The sequence below is a fragment of the Genypterus blacodes genome, unplaced genomic scaffold, assembly GCF_046128005.1.
Source record: "Genypterus blacodes isolate CSIRO-AG114 ecotype Tasmania unplaced genomic scaffold, CSIRO-AGI_Gbla_v1 ptg000026l_1, whole genome shotgun sequence".
Lineage (NCBI taxonomy): Eukaryota > Metazoa > Chordata > Actinopteri > Ophidiiformes > Ophidiidae > Genypterus > Genypterus blacodes.
Genome location: NW_027466839.1, coordinates 2,242,841 through 2,255,571, shown reverse-complemented (window position 1 = coordinate 2,255,571; position 12,731 = coordinate 2,242,841). Strand labels below are relative to the sequence as shown.

Here is a 12,731-nt window from a genome sequence, read left to right as displayed (position 1 = left end):
TTATTAAGAGTAATTGCTTGAGGGCCAGGAAAGATGGAAGTGTTTTACTGCAGTGACCTTTAACTGAAGGTTATGGTTTACGACCCATCTGTTATCTGTTCAAAAACAACCCGCGCCGCGAAAGTTCATTCAGTTAATTAATCATGATTTGTGTTTCTTGAAAGGAAAATGGTTTGCTCAGGGGGAGTTTCTGCCGCAGTGATGCTTTCCCCGCCAGTACGCTGAGTGCTGACTGATAAACATGACATACAAGCGTCCGTGACCGATCTCAGGCCGTGAGGCATTAGCGTGTCGATGGTAAATCCTGCCTGTAACATTGTCTTGACTTTATTGTTTTATCAGATGGAAAAACTCTGTGTCTTCTAATGTTTACTTCTACCACAAGGTTCTGTTTTCTCAAGAATGAAGGGCAGATTTAGTAGAGCGGTAGGACTTTGGTAATGATAAGGTTATAAAAGTCTGGATTTACTCTATAGTTGAAGAAAACAATTGGAGAATGTAAGAGCCTTGGTGCAGGATTGAAAAGCCAATGTCTTGTGTTTTATCTGCAAAGTGATGCGACTAGTAACTGCAGACAAAATACATGTACAAGTTTAGAAAGTACTCAAACTGTACAGAACGGGAGTAAATTTACTTTTTTTCAAATTTACTGACTGCAGCCGTATTGATTAGCAGCCAGTGTTGTGCAGTGAAATCTGACCTGCATTGCCTGATGGGATATTGGCCACTGAGGAGGCTGTAGGCACAAGCACACAAACACACGCATGCACACGCACACAGACACACGCACAGACTTTCTGAAAGGAGTTAATGAGAATGTTTATTAAACAATTCTCCATAAAACAGAGCACAATTCATCTTCCTCTGCCTCCACCTGACATACACACACGCACGCACGCACACACACACACAAACACACACACACACACAGACGAGTCTAGGATTAATGGGGTGATGTGCTTGTGTGCGTGCGTGCTTGTGTGTGAAGCACAGTCTGCAAAGCACAGCGTTCAATGAGCGAGACAGAAAGAACCGAAAAAATAATGAAACTATTATAGACTATGCATCTTGTGGACACTGGTCTTTGTGTGTGTGTGTGTGTGTGTGTGTGTGTGTGTTTGCGTGCTTTGTACTTCAGTTATAATTCTCTCTCTCTCTCTCTCTCTCTCTCTCTCTCTCTCTCTCTCTCTCTCTCTCCCCCATCCCTATACTGCCTCATCTCTGCTGGATTCAACATACAGCAGAGTTCTTCAGTGCTGTGCTCCATAATGAACGTTAATGCCTGAAACAACAGCTCAGTCAGGCAGCGGTTGATCTGAGATTTGATATTCAGAGCTGATGCCATGTTGATTGATGAATCATTTGATTGGCTCTAATCAGTGGATTTGTGTTTGTTTTCTCTTGCTTCATCAGTAATCTGTGTTTTGTTCATTAAGTAGCTGCCTTGTCTGTTGATTGGTTGAGTAGATGTCAGTTAGCATAATGTGCAGCAGCGGTTTCCGTAAATAAATGTGGAAGCGTTTATTCTGGTGGAATGTTTGCAGCAGACTTCTTATTAGTAAACTCAACTATGTCAAACACGCCAGACCCTAAGTGTCAGATGAGACAGCCGGCGCTGGCGGCGCCCTCGACTGCCATCTGACCTCAGCTTTTTAAAAGCTGTTCTCTCAGCCGTTAAATTTCTTTGAATGAGATAATTAGCTTGGCGTGGAAACAGCGGTTGTATCTGAAAACAAACCTGCAGAGCGCTGTCAGCCATGTTAACACACCTCTCACGCTCGCTTGGCGCTTGTCAAGAAAGCTTTTTATTTCAAATCCGGAGTTTTCCATCATAACCTTTTTGATGCTTTGGAGGGATGAGTGCTGTGCTTTAAAAAGAAAACTTCCAAGGCTATCTATTCATGTGATATATTCAAAATCGCATTATTTACACCCTGAAATATACAGAAATTTTTGAAATGTACTAATTTGGAGGTCCTGGGGCCGACACAGTTTGATCCTCCTGGCATATTTGCTGTACTGAACACTCTGGGGATATCAGTATTAGTAAATAAATATCAGACACAAAGATTCTAGATAATCTTTGATTAAATTCTCAGCGGAGGGAAGAAGGATAATCTAACTAAAGCCATATTCTTCCATGGCCGGTAATGTGCTTTGTAATAATTGAGATCTTAATCTCACATGAATCTGCCTTTGTGCCATTTCTCAGCAAACAAGACGACCATCTGATAATATTTCAGCAAGTGAGCAAACTAGACTCTCACAAGGGCTCCTTCTTTAATCTGCAAATTTCTTCTGCATCCTGCCCAGTCAATAACTTTGCGAGCTGCTGTGGAATATTGAAATGAGCATTTTCAGTGAATATTGTAAACCTTTCTCGGCGGCTTGGTAATCCAATTTGGAGGAACATCTCATCCGGTGCTCTGGGATTTGAGAGTTTGTTTATTCCTCGTGAATGAAGAGATGTGTAGGATCATTTCCATGACAGATTGCTTGGGTGCACATTGGATGTTAAACTAACACAGCTGTTGCTTGCATTATCGACCTTAGCAAGCGCCCACAAGAAAGACGGCAACACAAAAGGAAATAGTGAGAGTGTGTGAATCCAGGTTTGTACTTGATGACATGCGTGCATACAAAATGCTCCCTGCTGCATCAAAGATCAGCATGCGGTAGTGCAGGTGCAGGCTAGTGTGAAACAGTCCAAAGGTGTTCAGGCGCCAACCAGGCATGATTCATGTGTCAGCCATCACATTGCCCCCTTGTGAATAGGCTTAATCCTCTTGATTGACAGGATGTGATCGGTTTGTGTGTATAATCCAGACCTAAGGACGATGTAGGGGGGGAAAAACACAAAGCGTGTAAGTAATTATTTTACTGTACCCGGGCATTAACATGTCAATATGGATCATCACAGGGTGGGATGTCTGGTTGATGAGCTTTAGAGGGTAAAAGAGGAAGATGTCGGGATGACTCGCATGTTGTCTGCTTCTGCGTTGAATTTGGAAATATGAGGTTTCAAATGTTAATGTGTGTTTCTCGCACTGCGCCGACGGAAACATCTGCGCTCATTTTCCTTCCTTTCTACTTTGCATGCAAATCTAACTTAAATGGAGCTTTTTAATTTTGATTAATTCTTTATTCAAGATTTAATTAGTATTAGTCATCCTGCAGTCTTGTTAGTCGAGTTATAGTCTAGTTACACTCTGCACAGTGTTTTTACCTTGGTTTTGTATTTTATTTAAGTTTTATTCATCAGGTTTTATTTTTAAAGCCATGCCTGAAGCTCATGATGAATAAAAATGTATGCGTTAAAAGTAAATCTCAAAAACACAATGATGCAATTCATAATTCATCCTCCCAAACTCCTAATATTGCCAGACAGGATTTGTCTTACATTGTTTGTCTCTACGTGAAGTATGATTGAGGTCCCCAAAGAAAAATGGAGAAAAAGAAAAGAAAAGCTATGGAGTACTTGCTACTTTCTGTCTTTCTTTTCTATGTCTGGAGAACCGCACCTAAGCAGTCTCTTAAATCTGTCTCCCACTCTCGCGTGGCTGAGCGAACAGCCGGCAGTCTCTTTGATTGATGGGTGTAATGGGCTGTCTATGGACACAGCAGTAATCCGGTCTTTCCCTGCTATTCTGACCTGCTTAGAGAACAGACAGCCTGCCTGCATGGCACATAAACCTGAGTGAGGGAGTGAGTGAGTGAGTGAGTGAGTGTGTGAGAGTGAGAGTGGGAGAGAGAGTGAGGGGAAGAGAGAGTGAGAGGGGGAGAGAGGGATAGAGGGAAGAGTGGTGTGTGTGTTTAGTGGGGTCCAGCAGACATACATACAGGACGTTGTGCATGTGATGCATCTAGCCTGAGCTCTCTCTCACTCTATCTCGCTCTCTCTCTTGCTCTCTCTTCCTCTCCCTCTCGCTCTCTCTTGCTCTCTCACTGCTCTCTCTCGCTCTCTTTCTTGCTGTCTTGCTCTCTCCCCCTAGCTTGCTCTCTCTCGCTCTCTCTTCAGCACTTTCCATTTTTCTGCCCTTAACATTCACCAAACGCATACCGTTCTCCAGCTCATTTCCATCTCAGTAGATGATGGTTTACTCTATAGGGTTTACTCTACACTGTGTGTGTGTGTGTGTGTGTGTGTGTGTGTGTGTGTGTGTGTGTGTGTGTGTGTGTGTGTGTGTGTGTGTGTGTGTGTGTGTGTGTGTGTGTGTGTGTGTGTTGATGGAGGCTCGGGTTTTATCGATCCTTGCTGAAGCTGCAGGCCGGTCTGCAGAGGAAATTAGCTGCTGGAAAATGCAAAATGTGATTAGGCTGCATACATGTATGGAATCAACAGGATTCCACCGTTCTCTGCGTATACAACGTGTTGCATAATTGCAGCATGAGGTGATGATCATAATTATGATAATGCATTTTTACCACATTTAAAAGATGATGAAGTCTATCGTTATAGTGAGGAACCAGTTCATCTGGAATGGAAAGAAGTGTCAATTCTACAAGAAAGAGCTGTCAAATCCATATTCTTGGAAGCATGGAATGAGATAGAATGAAACAGATTTTTGGGGATAATGTTATTTTGACAAGGAAATCCAATGCAGTGCTATTGAGTTACTCCAGAGCAACAAGTCACATCACTAATATTTCCCTTGGAATGCGTCCAGGCGAGATATAAGAGATATTAAGTCCCTACTTAGAGTATTGTTGACATTTTCCTTAGTCTGCCAGTTGAGGAATTAGAGGTGTTATACTCCAATTTAGATGCTTATGAGCTTCAATAAATCATTTTACTATCACATCATCTAGGTCTTTCACTAAGTAAGCACACTTCAATTTGTGCCAATTTCAATCACAACAAGGTTTACACAGGATGTTTGATCAAGCCCATTGATTGCCTTCATGGCGGTGTAATCAGAGGTTTGAAGTGCATGCAAACTGACCGTCTGCGTGAGATGCATTTGAAGTCGCTAAGTAAGGTAGCGTTTATACGGACAAGCTGTGACCCAACAACTGGAGCTTCCTCAGCCACACATTTGGCTTTGACACCAACGGAGAAACGCTATGAAAACACCCAAACACCTCTCTGAATAAAAGAAGAAGTTACATCTTACGAAAGGGAAGAAGGGAAATGGAAAGAGCTTCATGAATGCATGAGTACAGGCTAGGTGTGTGTTCTATCTGCACTTTGAAAAGGTCACCAAATAGCACCTACTGTGACCAATTACAGTCCCAGGTTGCTCTCAGAAGGAACCGCTCAGCCTAGACTTCAGCCGCGCAACAGGAGGCATACAGAAGAAGAATTTGTACAAGCCATGTTCTCTAACGCACCACATCTAAAAATGCAAATATAGAAATATAATTATGACCTGACATTATTCTATTGTTACAGGGCCACACTAAGGCTGGGTTGAGGAGTTCTCAGTCCAATTCCTCACTAACTCCTTGGTGGTTGATTTATGGTTTGACCTTGATCCACTCTTTGTTTGATACATGGATCAAAGAGTTTTATATAGATTTAATCGGTGTTCCTCGAACTTTCCTCTGTGGGTGCTGGAATAAGTTCACCACACAGTGTTAAATGTAGAGAAGCCTGTGTTTGACACTGATAGCATGCGGTCCATAAAGAGTTTTGTGTCCCCTCTGGACTCATGTCAAGCTTTTCCTACACATCCTACTCAGCGGACACCAATGGTGCGCATACTAAGTAAATCCATAGTAAATCCTTTTTTCTCCAGACAACCAATCCACTCCGTTAACATTCTGCTAAGGCTGACATGGACACACAGTGGGTAACGAGGCTGCACACACACACGTTCACCTACTTCTTATAGGGTCACAGAAAGGACAACTCACTCCGGTTGAATTTGATCACATCCATCCACAAGCTGAGGGATTTTTTTAATACCAAACTAGCTTTCATCCTGTCAGCATGTCCATTAGTACTTACAGTCTATGTGGTATGCAGCCCTAATGTGCCCAAAATGCTACTTCATGATGTGCTGGTAATGTGTTTCACGGGTTAACAATGCAATACATTAGGGCTGCATCTCGCTCTCTTGTTCACCCCCCCCCCTCTCTCTCTCTGTGTGATAGATATGATCTGTTGGCATATTATCAACAATCTAATACAACCTAATATACGCTTTAATTTATCCTTTTAGATGATGCGGTCTATGCAACATGATCTGATGCAGTGTTCACAGAGATGCAGAGTTCAGTTTTAATTCTATTACATTTTATATTGATTCCACGAAAAAAAACAAGTAAGTCCAACCTCGATTTCTTTGCATATAAAATGGAAATATTGGCATAAACCTTTAGCCAATTCTTTTTTAATTAAAGCTCTTTTGACAATAATGTGAAATGAATTGTGGAAAACAACGGGATGGCAGCTCATATTATGGATCCAAGAGATTAGATTAACAGTTCAACATGTCATTTCCCAATGTATGTAAATGTAACTGTTGAATAATCCTCAAACATTCAAGAACATCCAAACAAGAACCTTTGTTGAACATGTGAGTTGGTACATTATATGAATATACCAACTCAAAAGTTTGCTTCATAATATGGTGAAAACCTTATGCTGTACACTCCCTGTTGGTTGTGGTCATCGTTACTGTGACCTGAACCTCTTGCACATGCTCAGTTCAGGGTCACAGGGTCAGCAGACGGACAAACTGTCCCTGTCCTAGGGTTGACTTTCACAGCAGGACATTTGAAATGACACATGTTGGCACAGGCTACACTGTCACAAAGATTTACACACACGCACGTGCGCACACACACACACACGCGCACACACACACACACACACTGACCTGAGGTAATGAGCACCAATAAAACACCAGTAGCTTCACCGATGGGTACCTTAAACCAAGCTCTCTCTCCCTCTCCCTCCCCTTTTTATTCCTCTCTCTATCTCTCTCACTCTCCCTCTGTCTCTCTCTCTCTCTCTTCTGCCCCCCCCCCCCCCCCCCCCCTCTCTCTCGTTTGTGCACTTTCCTATGTGTTCCTCTGATTTCTTTGTATTGTTTGATAAAAAAGTGGTAGTAGGTTTTAAAATATAATACACTTGGGTATATTATTCTGACACATAATAAGATTATATATTATTTGAATTTCAGATATTTTAAGCCCATTCGGGGGGATATTTTATCATGTTTTTGTTCATTTCATTATCTGGAAGTCATTGTAGCTCATTATCAGCTTCAGTGTATTTCCACAGAGATAAGGCATAGCCTCAAAGTGATAATAGGCGGAGATAAAACATAAAAAATTGGATTAATATGGTTAATTTGTGCAGATGAGACAGAAGCAAAGATGTCATGATCTTATTCTTTACCCGTAACACAGTAAATGACCATAAATGATTCATCGTTGAGACTTGGACTGATAAATACTTCTTATTCGGACTCGAATAGATAAATACAGTATATAATAACATATAAAGGCAATAAAGTGTAGATGAGATCATCGTCATTAAGCATTTCATTTTTAATTTTCAATATTTAGTCCTCATTATATCATACTGCTGAAATTTACTGTCTGAGTGAAACATTACATCAATTTGTGCATGACAGATTACCCATAATGCAAATGGAAAATAAGGTAGTGAACCTTGTTTGTGGCAAAGGCTAAAAGAGTCCAGTGAAAAGTGTTTACGAGTGATGGTTTATGTGACACACTTTGCCCTTGGTGATCAAAACTAATCTGGTGCTGTGCTTTATGAATTCGCCTCCATTTTGTCAAGCCTTGTTTGGCCTTGGTGAAGGTACGAGCTCTAGTCTGTGACCTTCTGGCTGCTGAATGCAAAAGCGGTGTGTACAAGAGAGGATTGTATGATGGCGAAGTTCTGCTCGTCGATTCTAATTTGCCGCTGTGGAACTCTTGAGTCTCCCAAAAATATTTGACCATTTTAAGACTGGGAAAGGTTTGGTAAACAGCGGGAAATGGACCATTGTTTGAGCTCTGAACTCACATCACCCAGAATATTTGTATTCATATATTTGGCTTTGTTGACACTCATGGAATCATCCGTATAGTGATGAAGTGCAAAATAAAAGAAGGGAAATTGAGCCTGAGGTCATAATGCAAATAGCCTCCATAAATACTATAATTTGTGTTTGAGGACCTCATCCTCACATCACTTATTCTGTCGGTTTGACAACATTTACCACAGCGTACACAACGCTGTTATGTCAGAAAGATTTATGTCAAGCGAGAAACGTGCTAAGCTGTATTGCATGAGTAATATGGTTGGTAAATTGAATTTCGATGGGTTTGCCCTCCGCTCCGTCCCTGGTTGGAGTATGAAATGATATCCAACTGCAGTTAAATGATGCAGCTGACAGTCGATATCAACATGGATCACAATGAAGACCAACCTCAGGGGAAAACAAGCGTGTGAAAAAAACTAATGTGATACCTGGGCTGTTTTTCTTTAATAACGCTGCACAGGCGCGTCTCATTGCGTATGCATCAAAGGAGTCTGTTGGTTTGCAATGGTGGCTGTAAAGTCACTTGCGGTCTTTTATACGCTCTATGTATCACTATCATATTCTGATCACATGGCCACTCCTCCCTCCCACGCAGTTAAATTATACAGCAGTGTTGTCGGATTCAAACCTGTTGATGCGATGCTGAAATTGAGCGAAACGATCAGGGAGGAGGAATGGGATTGACCTTTAGACATGAAGATAAATGATGAGGATGTATGAGGATGGGATAATGTTCTTTTTTTTAGATCAATAATACCAATGCATATTCATTTAATATTTATACGTGTAGCTGCAGATTGAGTCACATCATAATTAATTCACTGTTTTTGCAATAGTCTTGCAATGGTCGGCCGTTCCTATATCTGTATTCTATCAGGTTGTTAAGAGAAAAATAGAGTTGCTGCAGAGGGGAGATCGATGTGAAATGTGCTTCCTATTTAAGATTCTTAGGATGAGGCATGTGTGTGTAGGGGTGAAATTCATCAGAAAATGTCTTCACTAGCTCAGTATAAAATGTGTGTGTGTGTGTGTGTGTGTTGTTGTGTTGTCCTCCCTCTTTGTCTCCTGGCCATTAGTTACCAGATTGTAGAAGGTTAGATCAGGTGTGTGTGTTTTGTGGCTATTCAATAGAGAGGGAGACCACTCATGCAAAAGACACAAAAGCACACATACACACACACACACACATACACACACTGAGCTAAATATCACACCTGTCATTGCCACTGCCGATGCAGATGAAAAGGCTCAATTATTCTCTCAAACACATACCATGATACTGTATCTCTCTCTCTCTCTCTCTCTCTCTCTCTCTCTTCTCTCTCTTCTCTCTCTTCTCTCTCTCCTCCCCGTCGCTCTCTTTCTCTCTCTTCTCTCTCTCCTCCCTCCCTGTCCCTCTCTTTCTCTCTCTCCTCCCTCCCTTGTCCCTCTCTTTCTCTGTCTTCTCTCGTTTTCTTTTAGTTGGGTAATTAAAATGTCTTTCCCAGCCGTCTTGTGATGAATGAACTCAGCTGTCAGAGAAATGCCTCCCAATACATCACAGCTTCTTCTTTTTTTTAAGTTCCGCTTTTATTTCAGCTCTTAAAAAAATGGCTTCATTAAATTTTCTCACACTTCTCTATTTGCTATACATGAAGAGTGGCGGAAAAAGTTACCCTTTTGGGGTAAGCTTGTCATTTTATTTTTCATTCATTTGAAAATCCAGACATTCCTGCAGTTTTTCAAAACTTTTTCAAAAATGTTTTACAGTTAAAAAACTGAGTAAAGTTGAACTTCTTGCTTTTTCACTTGATTGCACAAAATACATTTTTGAAAGAAAATTTTCAAGAAATTACAAATTCCACAAAGAATCATGTCTAAAAGTCCTCAAAAATGTAAAAAAAATGTGTTGAAAATAATTCATCCATCTGCGATTGTCATTTGATATTTGATGGAGTCGTTCATCGGCTCGCACTAGCACAGCACAGACGGGAGGAGCACATGTTTAATGCTAACACGCCTTTTCCCTCTTTTCACACGCTTTCACTTGTCACTCATGCCCCCACACACATTGCTGACCAATGAGCACAACGAGCATTCTCTCCTGCAAGTTCCTCTCTCTCAAACCTACAGGGGGCAATAGACACTTTCACACATTAAAATGTGAAATGTCAAAGCTGGTGAAAATCCGAAGATGCTACTGATCATTACTGGGCCCATTTTTGTCCCTTACACTTTTATTGCACTGGCATTTTGTGAACTTTGGAGGTTATTTATATCCTGAGTGTGCAGCAACCGCCTTGCCTGCTCGGGTCTGATTTGTTGCAGTTTTGACTTATGAGATCAGAAAAAAAATACAGCAGCCTGGAGCAGGAAAAAAAACCCAAAAGTGCAGTATAGAATTGATACATTGAGCAGAGTTTATCCAGGTTTTATCCAAGCGGACTCATGCTATGGCGGGCAATATCACAGTCTGGAGTAGTCTGGATCATCAGCCGAATGGCAGGACTTACAGCTGAGAGCTAAGAGTGATCTTACAGCTGGTGCACCAAAGAGTGAGCTGGAAATGATGGCAAGATAGAGGAAAAGATACCACTGATAAAAGTTAAGCTCCCCCCTTAGTCAACATTCTTTGTATCTCACTGTTTTGGCTGAAGTGCAATTACGAGATAAGTTGAAATGTAGTCATGATTGTAATAAAACAACACTATAGGTAATCAACTCCATGATGATGATCAATGATAAAATCCAGAATGCAATGCAGTGATTTGTTTATGTCTAACAGTGTGTCCTGACATGGCAAAATAGCATAAAACAAGTTCCACATTTGAACACAGAAACATGATGTCAGCAAGGGTGTTTGCTGCTGAGGTACTCAACGCAAAATGGACTCGCAAGCAAATCCTTTCTGAGTGAATATTTGCAGCCTGCCTGGAAACACTGCGGCTATCTCCATGCCGAGTGAATCTAAATTAAATCTGAGGCATTTTCTGTGGCCAACCATCTGCCTGCCAGCCTCTCTGCCGCAGAAGAGTGACTGGTGTTACTGATAGATGGAGATAAGCCCTGAGGCGCCGCCAAGAGAGAGGTCTACAGTTCCCCACAGTGCCCGCCTGTGAGAGGAGCCGCACAAAATGCAATGGAAAAATTCTTTCCAATCCTTCTACTCGAGTTCCATGGGAGCTTGAAGCTGAGAAAAGGAGAGATTATTTTTTCTATGATGCCTGGAGAGGACTGAAGATGGCAGTGATGATGGACTCGCCTCTGACTGGAGTGCACAATACGAAAAAATCAATTTTGTTTCTTTCTGTCTTAAATTACTGTAATCTCCATCAAATAGCCTGTCAAACACTGGGATAAGGAGTAGTCTTGAGTAGCTAAACAAAAAAACAAGCCTACTAAAATACAAGAATTGCAGTGTTTCAAAATCAACCAACAAAAGCAGGCTTGTATATACACACTGGAGGGATATACAGTATGAGGGATCTCTATGTACAAGGGATCTCTTGGAAGGTCAAGTCCGATTTTTTTCGAAGCTGGCTTACTTATGATCTTACTCTGTCACCATGGTAACTGCCCCCATGGCCATTCTGGTTGGAGATTAGTCGGGGGAAAATGTAAGTAGTAGTAGTGTTTCCGCCTCGTGATCAATCACATAATTTGGAAAATAGCTTCACCATTTGTGCAGGATCCCCTAGACATATCTTTAGGGCAGGTTTTCACATTTTGCGTCTTTACATCCTGTACTGATCCTCAACTGTTGACCCAAACTAAATGTCCATGTTTTAACTTCTGATAGTTTTGTATTTAACACACACATGCTTATGTGCACACATATGTGCTGCATCTTCTGATATAATAGAAGCTTGACACATTTAGTCCTTCTCTATGGCAGAGATGCACGCCACCAGGGGAGGGCTGCTCCAAAATAAATCCCTTAGCAAGTTGATTTGAGTGGCGATCAAAAACAAAAACAAAATGCTTTGAGAGATGGACAACATGAGTATGATAGAGCAAGTTTAGCGCCAATCTTTATAGCCTGCTGGCTCCATAAATGCCAAAGTGCTGTACTGAACTGCGCAGCGATGACAGTTCAGTCACAAATGTAGCTCCTCCATTTATGGGGCTATAAAGATCACCAAAGGAGTTGATAGAGTTGCAAGATGCAGCAAATACGAGTACTGTGTATCAGTGAAATTCCAAACTGTCACTTACAATTTTGCAGCTAGCTAGTTTGGATTTTTAGTATTTCCTCCCCCTATTGTCTATATTTCGAGCCTGTTTGAAGGAGTGACCTCAGATTTTCGGGACAGCGCTAAGATACCCAGACAGACATACAGAGAGACGGACACACTGATGAACATAGACAAAGAACAAAAATCAAATGTGAAATAAATGAAGTGAAAGAGCTAGGTAGGATGAGATAAAACAGCTGGAGTAAGAAGGAGTGTGAGAGGAGAAAGTAGCAGTCAGTAGTCTGTACAAGCCAGCTGTCAGTGCTAATAGACAGAGAGGGGGGAGGGGAAACGAGAGATGTTCGGGCCAAACAAGCTGTCACCAACTACAGTATATCCGAGCAGAACGCACACACTGTTGCATATCAGTGTGTCAGAAAATGAAGTTTGGTGAGTGTGAGAGTGATTGGGTTCTCACAGGGAGATGAGGCTATCTGGATCAGTGGCAGAGCTCGAATAAGGGTGATCAGCTCAGTCCCTCTGGCTGAGGTGGAGGTACTGAACGGCGACTTCA

At 41.6% G+C, this 12,731-nt stretch overlaps 1 protein-coding gene across 1 annotated transcript in view; it reads left to right on the top strand.

Annotated features, from left to right (window-relative positions):
• LOC142993025 (glutamate receptor ionotropic, delta-1-like) overlaps nt 1-12,731 on the top strand; it is a 115,791-nt gene that overhangs the window by 19,472 nt on the left and 83,588 nt on the right. The gene's annotated exons all lie outside the window — the stretch shown is intronic.